Source organism: Phyllobates terribilis, unplaced genomic scaffold, assembly GCF_046119375.1.
Source record: "Phyllobates terribilis strain yellow unplaced genomic scaffold, ASM4611937v1 Scaffold_5__5_contigs__length_657084704, whole genome shotgun sequence".
NCBI lineage: Eukaryota > Metazoa > Chordata > Amphibia > Anura > Dendrobatidae > Phyllobates > Phyllobates terribilis.
In genome coordinates, this window is record NW_027362765.1 from 418,003,184 (window position 1) to 418,023,571 (window position 20,388).

Sequence of the window (20,388 nt, forward strand, 5' to 3'; positions counted from 1 at the left end):
TGTTTCAGAATAGCCTATTTTATCTACTGTAATTGTGCAGATCTACAAGAATTCAGCTTGAAAATAAACCTTCTTCTGCAATCTTCATACGTGCCTCTGCAGTCGAGTCAAGCTATCTGATCATATCTCTTCGTTGTGAGTACTGGTACATAGAGACAGGCAGGAAACGAGGTCTCAAGCGCCCCACAGTCTAGTTATGAAGATAAAATAGTACCAAATCTTTACATTTTTGGACAGCTTTACTCATCCTCCTGTAAAAGTGCACTCGCTTGTAAAGGAAGACTTTCCACTGAATTCTAAGACCCTATTCATCAAAGTGTTTATGCCAGAAATATGGTATAAAATGCTTTGAAAAATTGCAACTTTTTTTTTTACACAACACAAGATTGTGGAAAAAATCTTGCCACTTTTTGTGTGTTCGCACCAGTTTCTGCCAAAGTGGGAAACACCCTGACGGACTATTTAGGAGAATTTGCATGTGCCAAGGACAGCAATAAAAGTTGGTTTTGTGCAGATACCCAGTGTTGTCTGGTATATACCAGGCCATGATGATTAGGATACAGTATTAGCACTAAATAGTAAGTGGGATGGCTTGGGGGGACCTGACAGATTAATTTCAATTAGTTTGATCACCCTCCTCAGCACCCATTCTGAATCAGCTATGATTTATGCACCGTAACCCCAAAACTATTCACCATATTCAACTTATTAAAACATTATTATGCAAAACATAGCAACAAAAAACATAATTGTACAGTACCAACAATGAGCATTGCTTTGCAGCACTAAATTAAAGTCCCCCAACATCTTTAAGAATGTTTTTCCCATTTGTTTTTTTTTTTCAAAATTCTTCAGTTTCTTCCCACGTTCTAAAAACAAGTATTTTCTTTTATTTTTTTTCTTTTTATGGAGCGATTTTTTTGGGGGTATTTTTTTTTCTAGGTTGTTTTTTGCAGCGGAGCTTTTTTCTTTTTTTGTATGTATAAAATAGTGAGTGAAAAATGATCAGGTCACTTCTTTCAACCGCTTTACGGCTTGAGCAATCATAAGGTGTTGATAGACGCTTAAAGAATGAACAGCAAGTCGTTTTTACGTTGCTTCGCATATGTTCATTCTTTTTAGCGTTTATTGTTTTTTGGAGTTTTTTTTAGGCGGGTTAAGGAGCGGACCTGCCTGAAAAAGACATTGTGTGCACATAACCCTTTGAATTCCAGAATGGATACGGCATCTAAGGTGTCTGACACTGTGTATTGTGCAGGCTCATCATAGGATCCTTCACCACCCACAAGACCTGACTGTACCTTGAGATGCTGTAATCTCAATCCTACAGTTACTTTTTGTGGCAATAGATTAATCACCTTCATATGGAAATTATATAGTCGGACGGAGACAGTGATGGTAATCTATCTTCTGTACAGCGGAATATTTTGGCACTATAGGAACAGCAGGAAATATTGTTGGTAGTTTCTAATCTCATGGTGACAGTAGAGCGGTAGGATATCAGTAGTTTCCATCAACGCTAAGCTAAGTGCACACTGCCCCAGGCCGAGGTTACGTGTAAAAACTATTGTAAGGAGTTGAGATGAAAGATCACCTTCAGTTCAATGTCACAACCTGCTCCATTCCCTGAAGCTGAACCTCAGTGAAGGCCACTATAGAGAGGCCTTGGGTCGACTCGTACATGTATTTGTATATGTTGATCATTGAAGGGTTTGTCCAGAACATTTTTTTTTAATATGGGCCTAAAAACGAACAGAGGCAACTACTTGCTTGTTCTACGCGGCGCCGGGTCAGAGCCGTCACTAACTGTTCGTGCCGGCGATTCAGCTTCTCCACGTGAACAGAGCAGCTCTTCTTCCGGGCTGCTCTGTCAACAGGGCGTGACTGCCGACATCATGCTGATTAACAGCAGCCCGCTCCCCATATTTAGAGATGAGCCGACTGTCAATCAGCATGACGTTGACGGTCACGCCGCGTCAACAGAGCGGAGGGGAAGAGAAGCTTCTGCTCTCTCAACGTGACGTCAGCCAAAGCCACTGAATTTCTGGCAGGAGCCGTCTGTGACTACCTGCTTGTTAGTTCTTGGGCACATTGTAAAAATGTTATATAGTCCTGGATAACTACTTTAAGGCTATATTCACATGAAGTTTTTTGAGGCTTTCAAAAACAGTTTTTCAAACAGAAACACTCCATTTTTGGATAATTTTAGGAGGAATTTTTATTTTCCTGAAGTAGTTTGGAAAAGTTTTTTTTTCCCCTAAAGTGTTTTTTTGCATCCGTTGGTTGACAGTACCTAATTTGCAGCGGATTAGCAATATCAGGAGTCTCTTCTAAGAAGTGACATCGACTATTTTTTTTTTACCATCAGACATTTTTCAAAACCTCTTTGCTCAAGTAACTCCTCATATAAACGGCAAGCAGGATACTCCATAGAAATTAATAAGTGTTTTCCAATCCTATTTGAAGTGTTTTTTGGAGGATTTTTTAGCACATCTGCTCCCTAAAAATTTCTTAAAAAGTTCCATGTGAACATAACTTTACTCTCACTAAATCTCAAAAGCTGGGTTCTGATGTGTGAGTTGTAATACCAGGCACAACCTCAACCTTTGTAAGGCGCTATGTCTAGTAAACAAGGGGACACAGACATGGCACTCTAGTGAGCTCCCCTACAGATAACAAGGAGGCCCAAAATTAAAGGTTTAAAATATAGAGATGTAATTGAACTAGGGTGAAATAAATTACTATGTGTGAATATGCCAACATTTTGACCAAATAAGTATTTAATACAATACAAAAACACAACTTAATATTTGGTCTTGAAACCTTTGTTTGCAATTAGAGGTCAGACGTTTCCTGTAGTTCTTGACTAAGTTTGCACACATTGCAAAATTTTGGCCCACTCCACCATACAGATCTTCTCTGGATCTTTCAGGTTTCGGGGCTGTCGCTGGCCAAAATTGAGTTTCACCTCCCTCCAAAGATTTTCTATTGGGCAGCACGGTGGCTCAGTGGTTAGCACTGCAGCTTTGCAGTGCTGGGGTCCTGTGTTCAAATCCCACCAAAGACAACATCTGCAAGGAGTTTGTATGGTCTCTGTGGGTTTTCTCCAGTTTCCTTCCACACTTCCAAAGACATATGGATAGGGAATCTACTGTAGATTGTGAGCCGATAATGAGGGGGTAGTGCCGATAATGTCTGTAAAGAGCTGTGGAATTAATGACACTATATAAGTGAGTAAAATAAATAAATATTGGGTTCAGGTCTGGAGACTAGCTAGGCCAGTCAAGGACCTTGAAATGCTTCTTACGGAGCCACTCCTTAGTTGCCTTGGCTGTGTTTTTCATGTCATTGTCATGCTGGAAGACCCAGCCACAACCCATCTTCAATGCTCTTACTGAGGGAGGAAGGTTGTTGGCCAAAATCTCACGATACATGATCCCACCCATCCTCCCTTCAATATGGTGCAGTCCTCCTGTCCCCTTTGTAGAAAAGCACCTGCAAAGTATGATGTTTCCCCTACTATGCTTCACGGTTGGGATGGTGTTCTTGGGGGTGTACTCATCCTTCTTTTTCCTCCAAACACGGCGAGTGGAGTTGATACCAAAAGTTCTATTTTGGTCTCATCTGACCACATGACCTTCTCCCATGCCTCCTTTGGATTATCCAAATGGTCATTGGCAAATTTCAAACGGTCCTGGACATGTGCTGACGTGAGCAAGGGACCTTGACGGTGTAGTGTGTTACTAATGGTAATGTTTGAGACTGTTGTCCCAGTTCTTTTCAGGTCATTGACCAGGTCCTCCCGTGTAGTTCTGGGCTGTTTCCTGACCTCAGAATCCTCCTTACCCCACGAGGTGAGATCATGCATGGAGCCCCTGACTGAAAAAGATTGACAGTCTTCTTGTGTTTCTTCCATTTTCTGATAATTGTGCCAACAGTTGTTGCGTTCTCACCAAGCTGCTTGCCTATTGTCCTGTAGCACATCCTAGCCTTGTGCAGGTCTACAGTTTTGTCCCTGGTTTTCTTGGCCAACACCAAAGAGCAGTCTATGGCGGAGAGAGGTTGGAGTGTGATTGATTGAGTGTGTGGACAGGTGTCTTTTATACAGGTTCAAACAGGTGCAATTAATACAGGTAATGAGTGCAGAGTAGGATGGCTTCTTAAAGAAAAACTAACAGGTCTATGAGAGCCAGAATTCTTGCTGGTTGGTAGGTGATCAAATACTTATTTCATGCAATAAAATGCAATTTAATTATCAAATGTGATTTTTTGGTTTTTAATTTTAGATTCTGTCTCTCACAGGTGAAGTGTCCCTATGATAAAACTTACACACCTCTTCATTATTTGTAAGTGGGAAAACTTGCAAAATAGGCAGTGTATCAAATACTTATTTTCCCCACTGTATGTCCCCTTAATATATTGCAATCATCATATTATATAGCACTGTGCACTTACAATTGCTTATTTTGCCTTTCTACCCAGCTAATAATTTGTTTCCATTAGGTCTATGACATCACGTGATTAAAAACTGACTAGCTGAATCCTTCTAAGCTCTATGTAGAAACAGGAGGTCAATTTTCCCTGTATGAGTCATAAGTTACTGCAAAAGTCAAGGGGAGGGGAGGAGCAGGTGGGTCAGGAGCTGAAGAGGGGAATGATTTCCGCAGGGAGAAGAGACTTCCTGTTTCTACATAGCGTAGAGAAAATAGAAGAATTTACTCGCTAGAAAGGCAAAATGAGCAATTGTAAGTACACAGTGCTGTATACTATGATGACTGCAATATATTAAGAGGATAAAAACTTTGATGGGAGGAGTGCTTCTTTAAATCAAAATTCTCCTTCAAAGTTTAAGTGGTCCAATCACAAAATTTGGCATGGGGACAAAAAAAGATTGTGCACCTCTGATTTAGAGCATCGGAAAGGTAGTTCAAAGTGTTTATGGAATCAGTTTCCACATTATTACTGTATCGCTCAATATCAGATTGTAGCCTCAAATAAAAAAATGTATTTCCTCTTCCTCTTTTCGTAGCATTAGTTTCACTAACGACAATTATCAAGACTGGCCTAGCGCATGCTCATGCTAAACCAATATGGCAGGAGTAGAAGGCACCGAATTCATTAAGAGGTGCACCACTTAATGAATTTGTTGTCTCTTCTGAGTGTTGCACACCTACATGCACTGCACCAAACATACTACTCAAGTCAGGGACTGGAGTAGGATGTCTGCATTTTCAAAATGCTGAATTTCACAGGCTGATGCGGCCACGTCCCATCCCGCCCTGGTTTCTCCACAGGTTCCCCCATTTCGGTGGAGCTGATTCAAACTGGTGTTAAAGCGCTAAAAGTTGCTTAATTTTTGCGAAACAATTTTTAGGACTTTTCAAAACTTTTACACCACTTTTCAGGTGTAGAGGCTTTGATGACTCAGCCCTGAGGTTTTCTTCCTGCCCAAATAAATTTTGTAAAAGTAGAATTCAGGCTATTAACATCTATGTACCTGAGCTGTGAAGGAATAGTCTGGAAGGAATTTAACAGACATGAAAAGCTGAACATTTTGACTACGTGACATCTACCTAGTGTACACCATGGGAAGCTAGGCCATTTCAAAAGATGTATTTTGGTAAAGCGAGAGGGATAGTTTAGATTGTACAAAGAATGAGGAGTTCAGCCAATTTTAATGCCTACATATGTAATGTTGGTAGTGGCCACGGAGATTCCCAAAGACCCTAAAATTTCACTTATTCCCTAAGTCTAAAATCTCACTTTTGGAAGCATTCACCTTATAGCCTAATTAGCAACCAAAACTATTTAGGGCTTCAAAGATGGCTGGAATGTCAAATTTTGAATTAGTTTAAAATTGGATTATATCATCCTAAAAAAAAGCTGCTTTGATCATTGTATTTCCCACCCATAGCCCCTTAAAGATGTCCCACTGAGATAGTTTGTCAAAGGCTCCAGGGAGTGAGGCAGAGTTTTATTATTTGTTAGTTTAACCACTTCGCGCCAGAGCCTGTTTTTGCCTTCGTGACTGGGCCAATTTTTTCAATTCTGACCACTGTCACTTTATGAGGTAATTACTCTGGAACGCTTCAACGGATCCCACTGATTCTGAGATTGTTTTTTTTGGTGACATATTGTACTTCATGATAGTGGTAAAATTTGTTCGATATCACTTGCGTTTATTTGTGAAAAAATCGGAAATTTGGTGAAAATTTTGAAAATTTTGCAATTTTCAAACTTTGAATTTTCATGCCCTTTAATCAGAGAGATATGTCACACAAAATAGTTAATAAATAACATTTCCCACATGTCTACTTCACATCAGCACAATTTTGGAACCAAAATTTTTTTTTGTTAGGGAGCTATAAGGGTTAAAAGTTGACCAGCGATTTCTCATTTTTACAGCAAAATTTACAAAAACATTTTTTTAGGGACCACATCACATTTGAAGTGACTTTGAGGAGCCTTTATGGCAGAAAATACCCAAAAGTGATACCATTCTAAAAACTGCACCCCTCAAGGTGCTCAAAACCACATTCAAGAAGTTTATTAACCCTTCAGGTGCTTCACAGGAATTTTTGGAATGTGGAAGAAAACAATCAACATTTAACTTTTTTTCACAAAACTGCTACTTTAACCTCAAATTTTTAATTTTCACAAGGGCAGCCAGAAAAAATGGACCCTAAAATGTGTTGTGCAATTTCTCCTGAGCACGCTGATACCCCATATGTGGTGCAAAGCCACTGTTTGGGCGCACGGCATGGCTTAGAAGGTAAGGAGCGCCATTTGACTTTTGGAATGGAAATTTGACTGGAATCGATAGCGGATGCCATGTTGCATTTGGAGAGCCCCTGAGGTGCCTAAACAGAGGAAACCCCCAACAAGTGACCCCATTTTGGAAACTAGACCCCTTAAGGAACTTATCTAGATGTGTGGTGAGCACCTTGAACCCCCAGGGGCTTCACAGAATTTTATAATGTTGAAGTGTGAAAATAAAAAAACAAATTTTTAACACAAAACTGCTACTTTAGCCTCAAATTTTTAATTTTCACAAGGGCAGCCAGAAAATATGGACCCCAAAATGTGTTGTGCAATTTCACCTGAGCACGCTGATACCCCATATGTGGTGCAAAGCCACTGTTTGGGCGCACGGCATGGCTTGGAAGGTAAGGAGCGCCATTTGACTTTTGGAATGGAAATTTGACTGTAATCGATAGCGGACGCCATGTTGCATTTGGAGAGCCCCTGAGGTGCCTAAACAGAGGAAACCCCCAACAAGTGACCCCATTTTGGAAACTAGACCCCTTAAGGAACTTATCTAGATGTGTGGTGAGCACCTTGAACCCCCAGGGGCTTCACAGAATTTTATAATGTTGAAGTGTGAAAATAAAAAAACACATTTTTAACACAAAACTGCTACTTTAGCCTCAAATTTTTAATTTTCACAAGGGCAGCCAGAAAAAATGGACCCCAAAATGTGTTGTGCAATTTCTCCTGAGCACGCTGATATCCCATATGTGGTGCAAAGCCACTGTTTGGGCGCACGGCATGGCTTGGAAGGTAAGGAGCGCCATTTGACTATTGGAATGGAAATTTGACTGGAATCGATAGCGGATGCCATGTTGCATTTGGAGAGCCCCTGAGGTGCCTAAACAGAGGAAACCCCCAACAAGTGACCCCATTTTGGAAACTAGACCCCTTAAGGAACTTATCTAGATGTGTGGTGAGCACCTTGAACCCCCAGGGGCTTCACAGAATTTTATAATGTTGAAGTGTGAAAATAAAAAAACACATTTTTAACACAAAACTGCTACTTTAGCCTCAAATTTTTAATTTTCACAAGGGCAGCCAGAAAAAATGGACCCCAAAATGTGTTGTGCAATTTCTCCTGAGCACGCTGATACCCCATATGTGGTGCAAAGCCACTGTTTGGGCGCACGGCATGGCTTGGAAGGTAAGGAGCGCCATTTGACTTTTGGAATGGAAATTTGACTGGAATGGATAGCGGATGCCATGTTGCATTTGGAGAGCCCCTGAGGTGCCTAAACAGAGGAAACCCACAACAAGTGACCTAATTTTACAATCTACTTCTCTGTATAAATTAATCTAGTGGTGGGAAAATAAGTAGATAGGTAAATGGTCACTAAACCCATAGATGAATTCCCACAGAGGTGTCATTTCCATAATGGGGTCACTTCAGGGGGGATTATGCTGTTCTGGCACTTTTCAGAGTACCAGAGCTAAAGAATCCCCCCTGAAGTGACCCCATTTTGGAAATGACACCCGTCTGGGAATTCATCTATGGGTTTAGTGACCAATTTAACTAAATGGATGATTTCCAGAAACAAGCACGCAATGGAAGGTTTAGATTCTGGAGAACCCCCCCTGGAAATTAAGTGAGCTCTACTCAAATGTGTCATTCACTAAATGAACCAAATGTTTGAATGACAAATTGGGATACATTTTTACAGTTTAAAAACGTGGTTCTGTGTGGAAGATTTTAAAGCAGTCAGTGACGCATAAGGCTGGCAATGATGGGCATTGTGGGCAATAGTAGCGGGTATCACGCCTCATTCCTCTCTTAGTACATACACGACATCTTTTCTGGGGGTTCCTTCTTGTTTCCGTTGCTGGAATAAGTGCAATAAAATGTCGCTCAGTGAGTCTTTTCACATCCTCAGATACTAATGGATGAGCGGGGCTAACACTTTGAAAGACAAGATTTTCAATTACCTTTTCTTGATAATCAAGAAAAGGATCTGAATTTCCTGCTTTTTTGTACAACACAAAAGAATTGTATGTGGCCACCTGAAACAAATAAATAACCAACTTTTTATACCAGGTATAGGACTTTCTTGATACCTGGTATGGCTGTAGAACCTGGTCTGCAAGGTCCACCCCCCCATGTGTTTGTTGTAGTCAATGACTGACACAGGTTTTTGCTTCGGAGTGGTGGATCCTAGTTCTACAGTGGCCCTTGTGGCATCTGTGTGGATCGAGCTGAGGACAAAAATATCCCTCTTATCCCTATATTTCAGGGCAAGCAGCTCTCCGTTGAGTACAGCCCCTGACTGCCCCTTTTGGAACTTTTGGTTGACCAATGGTTGTGGAAACCCCTGACGGTTTTTACGGATGGTCCCACAAGCCTCGATGTTGTGTTCAACCAGACTTTTAAATAGGGGTATGCTGGTGTAATAATTGTCCACGTACAGATTGTAGCCTTTTTGAAAAAATGGACTTATCAGCTCCCAAACAATTTTTCCAGATGTCCCCAGATAAGTAGGGCATCCTGGTGGGTTTAGTTGGCTATCTTTCCCCTCATATATGCGGAAAGCGGATGTGTATCCGGTTGAACTTTCGCACATTTTATAGAGCTTTATTCCAAACCTTGCCCTTTTAGATGGGATAAATTGCTTGAGGTGCAGTCTTCCTTTGAATTTTACAAGGGACTCATCTATAGAAATATTTTGTGTTGGGGTGTAGAGGCTTAAGAATTTTTCTGACAAATTTTCAATGATGGGTCTAATTTTATATAACCTGTCATGTTCTGGGGCATTTCTGGGCAGGCATTGACTATTGTCGTTAAAATGCCAAAACCGCATGAGCATTTCATAACGGGTCCTAGGCAGAACGACTGAAAACATAGGGGTGGCTTGAACAGGGTGGTTAGACCAGTAGGATCGAATGCTCGGTTTTTTAACAAGCCCCATGGCAAATGTAAGTCCTAAAAATTTTTTTATTTCTGGGACATTAGTTGGTGTCCATAAATTTGCCCTAGCATAGTAAGATCGGGGATTTTGGCTTATGAATTGGGATGCATATAAATTTGTTTGCACGACAATATGCTCTAGCAAGCTGTCTGTAAAAAACAAATTAAAAAAATGAATTGGTCCAAAATCTTCCACCTCCACATTTATACCAGGAATGGCGTTGAAATCAGGGCTGAATGGAGCAGCCGAATCCGAAGCCTCCCATCTGGGAAATGCTAGATCATGTGGCAAAGCCCCTTGTACACTGGTGTGCGCCAATTCACTAGTAGCAGGGACAGCGCTTGTACTGGGCAGTGTTCCCTGATTTGGAGACGTTTCTCCAGTAGCGCTATTTGCCCCTATTGCTGTACTGGTCCTTGGGCTTGAGGATGGACCAGAATCACTGCTCATTTCTGAGCTCTCAGTGTCACCGCTACTAAAGCCCTCAAAATCCACATCTCCATCTGAGATTGCACTGTCGTCACTATCAGAACACAGCAGGGCATACACCTCCTCTGCGGTATAAGTCTGACGGGCCATTTTATTTTTTTATTTTTTGACTGGACTGAACGGACCGGACTAAACGGACCAGACTGAAAGGACGGAACCGGACTGGACTGACCGGACTGGACTGACCGGACTGGACTGACAGATCTGACAGGACTGACTGATCTGACAGGACTGACTGATCTGATAGGACTGACTGATCTGACAGGACTGACTGACTGACAGATCTGACAGGACTGACTGACTGACTGACTGGACTGATCTGACAGGACTGACTGACTGGACTGATCTGACAGGACTGACTGACTGATCTGACAGGACTGACTGACTGATCTGACAGGACTGACTGACTGACTGACAGATCTGACAGGACTGACTGACTGACAGATCTGAAAGGACTGACTGACTGACAGATCTGACAGGACTGACTGACTGACAGATCTGACAGGACTGACTAACTGACAGATCTGACAGGACTGACTGACTGGACTGATCTGACAGGACTGACTGACTGGACTGATCTGACAGGACTGACTGGACTGATCTGACAGGACTGACTGACTGACTGATCTGACAGGACTGACTGATCTGACAGGACTGACTGACTGACTGATCTGACAGGACTGACTGACTGACAGATCTGACAGGACTGACTGACTGACAGATCTGACAGGACTGACTGACAGATCTGAAAGGACTGACTGACTGACAGATCTGACAGGACTGACTGACTGACAGATCTGACAGGACTGACAGATCTGACAGGACTGACTGACAGATCTGACAGGACTGACTGACTGGACTGATCTGACAGGACTGACTGACTGGACTGATCTGACAGGACTGACTGACTGACAGATCTGACAGGACTGACTGACTGACAGATCTGAAAGGACTGACTGACTGATCTGAAAGGACTGACAGGACTGACTGACTGACTGACAGATCTGACAGGACTGACTGACTGACAGATCTGACAGGACTGACTGACTGACAGATCTGACAGGACTGACTGACTGATCTGACAGGACTGACTAACCCTAACTCTTACTTTCTTTTTTATTTTATTTTTTTTACTTTCACAGTGGCAAGGCTGACAGCTCTTGTCACACTGTTTCTCCTCTGCTCTCTCACTGAGATCGGAGGAGAAACAGTGTATTTATCAGGCAGATCGCCCGGGAAAGTTTGTTGCTAAAACAAACTTCCCTGGTGATCTCTCTGAATGGCTGGTGTGACGCTGACATCATCGAGACCTGAGCCAATCAGGTCTCGATGATGTCAGAGGTCACAGCTCCGGGATCCCCGCCGCTGGCAGGTATGTGGGGGGTCCCGATCGCCGACCACCGGCTGTCACTATCTTTTAAATGCCGCGATCGCTATGGATCGCGGCATCTAGAAGATAGGAACAGGTTAACATCATGGGGACCTGATCCAATCAGGTCCCCATGATGCCACATGTCAGAGCTATCGCTCTGAACCGGTACCGCAGCGCTAGCAGGACCCTGGGGGTCCTGAGCGCTGCGGGACCACCCACCGTTTTTAAACGTCGGCGCTGCACAGAGCCCAGGCAGCGCCGACGTTTATGTACAGTGGGCGGTCGGGAACCAGTTAAAGGATGTAAGGGGTAATGTTTCTCCTTGTGGAGAGTGACAAGCCCAGCCTGGCATGTCAGAGTGAGGAGACTTATAAGATATGTATGCTCCTCTGGGAAATTGACAGTCTGGTTTGGCTTTTCTCCTAAGTCACATTGCAAGGATCGTTAAAGAGTCGATATTGACTATTAGGATCGCTGCTTCCAATAGATGGTGCTAGAGTTCTAGTCCCCTTCCTCTCTGAAGAGACAATTTGCATATTTAATTTCCTAGAGGAACATGCATGGCTTATAAGTCTCCTCACTCTGACATGCCAGGCTTGGCTTGTCACTCTCCACAAAAAGAAACGTTACCCCATAGACCCCAATCCAGAGCTTCTCACCCAGCCAAATCAGATCTCATACTTTGCACTGATGAGGGGCAACACCCCAACACATCTTACCTGCAAATTGAGATTCTGATTTGACTTTTACCCTAGGTCTCATTTCAAGGCTCTTTAAAAAGTCGATATTGACTTTTAAGATCGCTGCATTAAATAGGTGGCGCTAGAGTTCTAGTCCTCTTCCTCTCTGATGAGACAATTTGCATATTTACTTTAAGGAACCAATTCATCAAACACTTTGGACCTGAAATGTGACATACAATTGTTTGAAACATCACAATATTTTTGAGCAACTTCTTGTGCAAAATTTTTGCAACTTTTGTCATTTTTACATCCGCTCTGGATCCTGGGGAGGAACTAAAAGATCCCTATGGCCCAAATGAGATGACCAATGATATTAGTGACCTATAATAGTTGGTGGCCTCTTTTGGACGTTTTGCTTTTGGGCCCAAAAACTGCAAGTTATGCCACTGATTTCCATGGGTAATATGAATTTTACAGCAAAATTAACTTAGAATTTAACCCTTCTAAATCTTTGGTAAAGGGAATTTTTTAAAAATAGCGCCACAGGCTAATTTCAATGGAGAAAAATTTTACAACACTCTGAAATTTCCAAGTGTGAATCTGCATGGAAAATCTGCAGCATATGCATCCTGTGTAAATGTAACCATAATGGCACAATAAGGCTGTGTGCCCACGTAGCGTTTTTCAAGCGTTTTTGATGCGGAATTTCCGCAGCGAAAACGCTTGGTAACCCGCACCCCATGGTCCCCAATGGGATTCCGCAAGTTCTATGCACATGCTGCGGATTTTTCCGCAGCGTTTATGCTGCGTTCAAAAATCCGCAGCATGTCATTTAATTTTGCGTTTCCGCAAGCGGAATTGCCTTTGTCCAATGCATAAAAAACGCAAGGCAATTCCGCATGTGGAAAACGCGTGATAAACGCGCGAAAAATGCGCGATAAACGCGTGCGGAATTCCGCATGCGTTTTTCCGGGAGAGGACTTGCATTTATGAAGCAGAAATTTTCTGCTTCATAAATGCAACGTGGGCACATAGCCTTAGATTAATTTATTAGCGTTAAAGGGAGGACATTCAATTTATAGCAAGACCATAACTTAAAGGAAACTTGTCACTTTGTACATGCACAGTCTGATCTGCGGAGAGCACGATAAAGAGAAGAAGAAGCTGAGCAGAATGATATATAGTTGCTCTATAAAATCCTGCTTGCAGATCACCATTTTCAACATGACAGGTTAATTTTAAGGCACCCTCTTCACATGGCTACAGTCACAATGGATGCACTACATTGTTGCACACCGTATGCTATTCGATGTTGGCACAAAGCAAATGTTCTTACCCATATGCACATACTGTAATTTGAAAGAGGCTCGGTTTTAATCTAATATCAATGCAAAGCTTTCGGCGACCACCAGAGGGCATATACCTTATTTTTTAGGCATCTTTTCATTAAAGGCTTTCTCCCAAAATAGAAAAAAATAAGTAAAGGGAATGTCAAAACAATAAAATCTTAAATACTTTTAATTTGCAAATCACAATTATTTTGTGTACGAGGTAATCACTATAGAATAAAAATGGCTACCAACTTATTACACTGACAGAAACCTATCCTAGAATGTTAGTATGACAGATGCATGTGAGCATGTGCAGATAGAAGCTCCATTGCTTTCTCCAGCAGATAACCTATACCAGTGTGAGCAGCCTCTTCTTACGCCAGCACTACTGGTGTCTCCAGTATTAGATCAGATAGACAGGGTGGACAGCAGTGTGAGCAGCCTCTTCTTACCTCAGCACCATGGTATCTCAAGTACTAGATCTAATAGACAGGATGGACAACAGTGTGAGCAACCTCTTCTTTCATCAGCCCCCCTGGTATCTCCAGTATTAGATTAGATATAGAAGGTGGACAGCAGTGTGAGTGACCTTTTCTTACCTCAGCTCCCTTGGTATTTCCAGTATTAGATCGGATAGACAGGGTAGACAGCAGTGTAAATAGCCTCTTCTTACCTCAGTACATCTATACCAGATCTATCTTCAGTATTAAATCAGATAGTGTAAACAGCCTCTTCTTACTTCAGCACCCTGGTATCTCCAGAATTAGAGCAGATAGACAGGGTGGACAGCGGTGTGAGCAGCCTCTTCTTACCTAAGCATCCTGGTATCTCCAGTATTAGATCAGATAGATAGGGTGGATAGCAGTGTGAGCAAACTCTTTTTACTTCAGCACCCCTGGTATTTTCAGTATTAGATCAGATTGACAGAGTGTCCAGCAGTGTGAGCAGCCTTTTTTTCCCCTCAGCATCCTGGTATCTCCAGTATTAGATCAGATAGAGTGGACAGCAGTGTGAGCAACATCGTCTTACCTTCATACTCCTGGTATCTCAAGTATTAGTTCAGATAGAGAGAGTAAACAGCAGTGTGAGCAGACTCTTCTTACCTCAGCACCATGGTATCTCCAGTATTAGGTTAGATATAGAAGGTGGACTGCAGTGTGAGCAGCTTCTTCTTACGTCAACACTCCTGGGATCTCCAGTATTAGATTAGATATAGAAGGTGGACAAGTGTGAGCAGCATCTTCTTTCCTCAGCTCCCCTAGTATCTCCAGCATTAGATTAAATATAGAAGGTGGACGGCAGTGTGAGTGGCCTCTTCTAACCTCAGCTCTCTTGATATTTCCAGTATTAGATCAGATAGACAGAGTAGACAGCAGTGTAAACAGCCTCTTCTTACCTCAGTACATCTATACCAGATCTATCTTCAGTATTAAATCAGATAGTGTAAATAGCAGTGTGAGCAACCTCTTCTTACCTCAGCACCATGGTATCTCCAGAATTAGATCAGGTGGACAGCAGTGTGAGCAACCTCTTCTTACCTTAGCCAGGGCTGCCACTAGGAATTTCGGGGTCCCATACTGGCAAAATTTTTGAGCCCCCTGAGACTCCGCCCAGGCTCCACCCCAGCTCCGCCTCCACCCCTTAAACATTCGACAGTTCCATCGCCCATTCATGGAAAAACTCCACTTCCCATTCATGGAAAAACTCCACTTTCTGCACCACGTCCTCACTAATCACACATTAACAGTTCCCATTGAACACCATATCACATATATAGCCAGCAGCTTTTGTTTTGGCCAAAATATTTTTTAAGCCGCCACCACGATAAGGAGACTCTTCTGGCCGGACCTTACTCTACTATAACCTATTAAACATTTCTTATAATACCCAATACTCTTTTTGGTATATTTTTATTTATGGGAACATGTCACATACATTTTTTAAAATGACCAATAATACCACACACTATCACCATATCACATATTACCACCACATAGTGACCGAATAAGTTAGGGAGGTGAATAAGTGGCTAAAGAGTTGGTGTAAGGCAGAAGGGTTTGGGTTCATGGAGAACTGGGCCGACTTCGCGGTGGGCTACAGGCTCTACCGTAGGGATGGGCTGCACCTCAATGGGGAGGGTGCAGCGGTGCTGGGGAAGAAGATGGCTAATTGGTTGGAGGAGTATTTAAACTAGAGACGGGGGGGGGGAACCAAGGAAATAGGTGGGATGTGAGGCAAGCAAGGGGGACGGGGAGAAGTGAATATAATGAGGGTGGAGAGGGGGGTGGGGATAGTACAGTTAGATCGTTAGAGAAGAATAGGATGCTAAATAACCCCAAAATTTTATCTTGCATGGTGACCAACGCAAGAAGCCTGACCAATAAGGCGGATGAGCTGCGGGCGCTTATATCGGAGGAGAGGTATGACATCGTAGGTATAACAGAGACTTGGCTAGACGATAGCTACGACTGAGCGGTAAATTTATTAGATTATAGTTTATTTAGAAGGGACCGGAAACAGGGGAAAGGCGGAGGAGTCTGCTTATATGTAAAGTCATGTCTAAAGCCCAGACTAAGGGAAGATATAGGAGAGGGAGAAGAGGGGGTCGAGTCCATGTGGGTAGAGATAGAGGGGGCAAAAAATAATAATAAAATATTACTGGGGGTCTGCTATAAGCCACCAAATATAACAGAGGAGAATGAGAATCTGCTATTAGGACAATTAGACAAAGTAGCAAAACATAATGAAGTGATTGTTATGGGGGACTTCAACTACCCGGATATTGACTGGGAAACAGAAACCTGTAGATCTCAGAAAGGAAAAAGGTTCTTGACAAATATTAAGGATAATTATCTCTCCCAACTAGTGCAGGAACCAACGAGAGGGAAGGCCGTGTTGGACTTAATATTGACTAATAGGCCTGATAGAATAACTGAGGTACAGATAGGGGGGCACCTAGGTAATAGCGACCATAATATTATCGACTTCAAAATGCCCTTCAGTAGGGTTATCAATAAGGGAACAACAAAAACATTAAACTTTAGGAGGGCGAAGTTTGATCAGCTGAAAGAAAGCCTTCAACTTATTGACTGGGACAAAGTTCTTAATCAATGGAATGCGAATAGTAAATGGGAAACCTTCAAAAGAATTCTGAATACTCAGTGCGAGAGGTATATACCGTATGGGAATAAAAGGGCCAGAAATAAGAGGAAACCAATATGGTTGAACAAGAACGTAAAAGGGGCGTTAAATAGCAAAAAAGAGGCATTCAAGAGATTAAAACAGGAAAACAGCAAGGAGGCACTAATGTGTTACAAGGAAAAAACGAGAACCTGCAAAAAACAAATAAAAATAGCGAAGGAGGAAACAGAGAGACGTATTGCTAGGGAAAGCAGATCAAATCCCAAACTGTTCTTTATGTATATAAATAGTAAAAGGATTAAATCGGATAATATTGGACCGATAAAAAGTGATGAAGGCAAAATCATAGAGAAAGATGAGGATAAAGCTAATCTATTAAATAATTTTTTTTCGACAACTTTCACAAAGGAAATAGAACTAACAGGAGAAATGAGAAGGGACAAGCTTAATCCTCCACTAAGTATGACAAATCTAACCCAAGCTGGGGTACAGAAACGCCTCAGTAACATTAAAATAAACAAATCACCAGGACCTGATGGCATACACCCACAGGTACTAAGGGAACTAAGTAATGCGATAGACAGATCGTTATATCTTATATTTAAGGACTCTGTTGAGACTGGGTCTGTGCCACTTGATTGGCGACAGGCGAATGTAGTGCCAATATTCAAAAAAGGAGCAAAAAGTGACGGCGGAAACTATCGGCCGGTGAGTCTGACGTCCGTTGTGGGCAAAATTTTTGAAACCTTCATTAAAGAGGCAATTACGGAGCATCTTGATGCTAATAATCTATTAACCCCAAACCAACATGGATTCATGAGGAATCGCTCCTGCCAAACAAACCTGATTGACTTCTACGAGGAGGTTAGCTCTCGAGTAGATCAGGGGGAACCAGTGGATGTCGTGTATCTCGACTTCTCAAAAGCGTTCGATAGCGTGCCACATAATAGGTTGGTATACAAAATGAGAATGATGGGGCTGGGGGAAAATGTCTGTAAGTGGGTAGCTAACTGGCTAAGGGATAGAAGGCAGAGGGTGGTTATAAATGGAATATACTCAGATTGGGTAAGCGTCACTAGTGGGGTACCACAGGGGTCTGTGCTAGGCCCAATGTTATTTAATATCTTTATTAACGACATAGTCAACGGGTTAAATAGTAAAATATCAATATTTGCAGATGACACAAAGTTATGTAAAACAATTAATACAAAAGAGGACAGTGCAGACCTACAGAGGGATTTGGATAGGCTGGGTAGGTGGAGCATTAAATGGCAAATGAGGTTTAATGAGGAGAAATGTAAGGTCATACATATGGGAAGGAAAAATGGAAGTCACCAGTACTCACTGAATGGGAAATCATTGGGGAATTCAGAGATGGAGAAGGACTTGGGCATCTTAATTGATAGCAAACTAAATTGGAGTGCCCAAAGTCAGGCCGCTGCTGTAAGGGCAAACAGGGTAATGGGATGCATCAGAAGAGGTATAGCTGCAAAGGATGTGACTCGCCCCCTGGGCCATGGGGCACTCGGATCCGGGCAATAGGGAACGATGGGAGTAGTAGTGGCAACCCGGTTCCGTGGCTCAGGGTGGTCAGGCCAGTGGTAGTCCGTTATGTGCTGATGTTTATGTCCGACTACGCCACCCGTGGATTGCGGTCATTAGGAACCGCCGCTGCATGCAGACCGCTGGGGCTGATGAGGTGCGCAGCTAGGGTAGTGTGGCTCCCCACGGGAAGAGTGCGGCCCCAGGGCAGTATAATGGATGTTGGAAGTGATGGTAGTGAGAGTCCCAGTGCTGATAGTTCTGGAGGAGCAAGGAGCACGCAGACAACAGGTTGCAGTCCAGGGTCTTTACTAGAACAGGTAAATTGACCCACAAACAGTCCCAGCTAGGAGGGGACCTGGATGTCTGAGAGCAACGGGGAAATTGGCCCCGGTCAGGGTGAGGGTGTAGACCTACCGTGCTTTCTGCGCTCCTTCTGGCTATCTCCTCGTTATAGGGTAACAGCCCACGTTTCCGAGCTTTCCGTGTATTCTCGCCTGTATGGCCTGCGACGTGGGTTCCTTTCTGCTCCCAGCCTTGTACGGCTTTACTGGTCCCTTCGGTTGTGGCAGGGCCTCCAGGCTTCTTAGGCCAAGGAATATACAGTCCCTTGCGGACTGGTTATCTGCTGGAGGATGTAGAATCCTCCCAGCCTCAGACACCAAAGTCTGGTAAAGTAAGTCTTTTCTCTGCCAAGACAGGCTCTCTCTACCTCTTGTCTCTGGCTTGTGGCTCTCCTCCTGCCACACTTCCTCTTAGGTGCAATACAACTGTCTGTCCCTGCTCTGTTTTGGGACAAGTCTCAGTCCTGAGACAGGCCTTCAAGTTCTCCCTAACCCTGCCCCCAGTACCAGCTTTTATAGGGGCAGCAAGCTCCCCCTACTGGCCTGAGACAGGAGGCATTGCATGCTAATGTTCTCCTGACTAGAGAACCTCCCCCTTGCTCTCAGACACAGCTTTAATTACACTTGTGGCATCCAGGCCAGGGTGACACATTCCCCCCTAGTGAAATTTAGTACTCCGGGACTAAACAATAAACAAGGATTATATGCATGACCATAAAATATTAACAGACAGACAACGCACAGATTGAGTTCTTAAGGTCACAGTGTGGCCTGTGACCGGGTGTCCATATCACCAAAACAACGGGGAGCCTTAACCAGGTGGGGGTCTGTCCTACCCCAAGTCCTTTACAGTCTTAGTTCATTCCTGGGTCAGGCTCCGAACGCAGTCCATACAAGGTCCCGATTATAAAAAGTCCATAACCTTCGAGTCTGCACGGCAACTGTAAGGAACTGAAACACACTATTAATAAACATGCAGGTAACTTTGGCAAACATTTCAACATTTGGCAACAAGGTTATTTACAATTTTAGTACACTCTATATTCTCCAGTGAGCGGGTATCTGTCCCTTTGTGCTCCTGGTTGACCTCCTTAACCCACTGTCTGGTGGTGGACTGACTTGGCTTTCCCCACTAGCGTTAGGGGTGCAGCTACCAGCTGGGTGTACAGGTAGGGCAGGCAGCTGTCTGCGGGTCCTTTGGCTTACCGCAGGCATGGCAGGCTCACTGTCAGCAGAGGGTTGACTCTCCTGGGCTGCTGGAACAGGCTCTTCTGCCTCTGGAACCGCTTGCTCCTCTTCACCTTCCGGCTCTGTTGTTGGTTGTTGCTGTGCCGGTTGCAGGAAATGCAGGACGGGTACCACTATGGCATCATTTATGCGAGTCCAGGACTGAGGGAACTCTCCGAGAACTTTGCTGATCATTTCTTCCTTGTCCTCTGCGGGTTCAAGGTCACTCTGATCCTCTTCTGCACTACGGAGTTGCTCGGGGCACCTTTTGAGGTGGTCTCTGGAGACGGTGCTAGTGGTTTCTCCTCCGTCCTTGGTGATCACGCATACCTTCGGGTTGTCGTGATCAGACTGCAGTACGGTGTAGGGTTCCCTTTCCCACTGGTCGTCCAACTTATGTAGCCTTCTTTTTCACTTCAGGACTTGCTCACCAGGTTCTAGGGGGCCAGCAGGGGCGTGTTGGTTAAAGAGTCTTTCTTGCCTTTCTCTCACCTGGGCCAGGCTCTTCTCCACACTCTCCTGTACCTTCTTGTACTGCAGTTGCCTTTC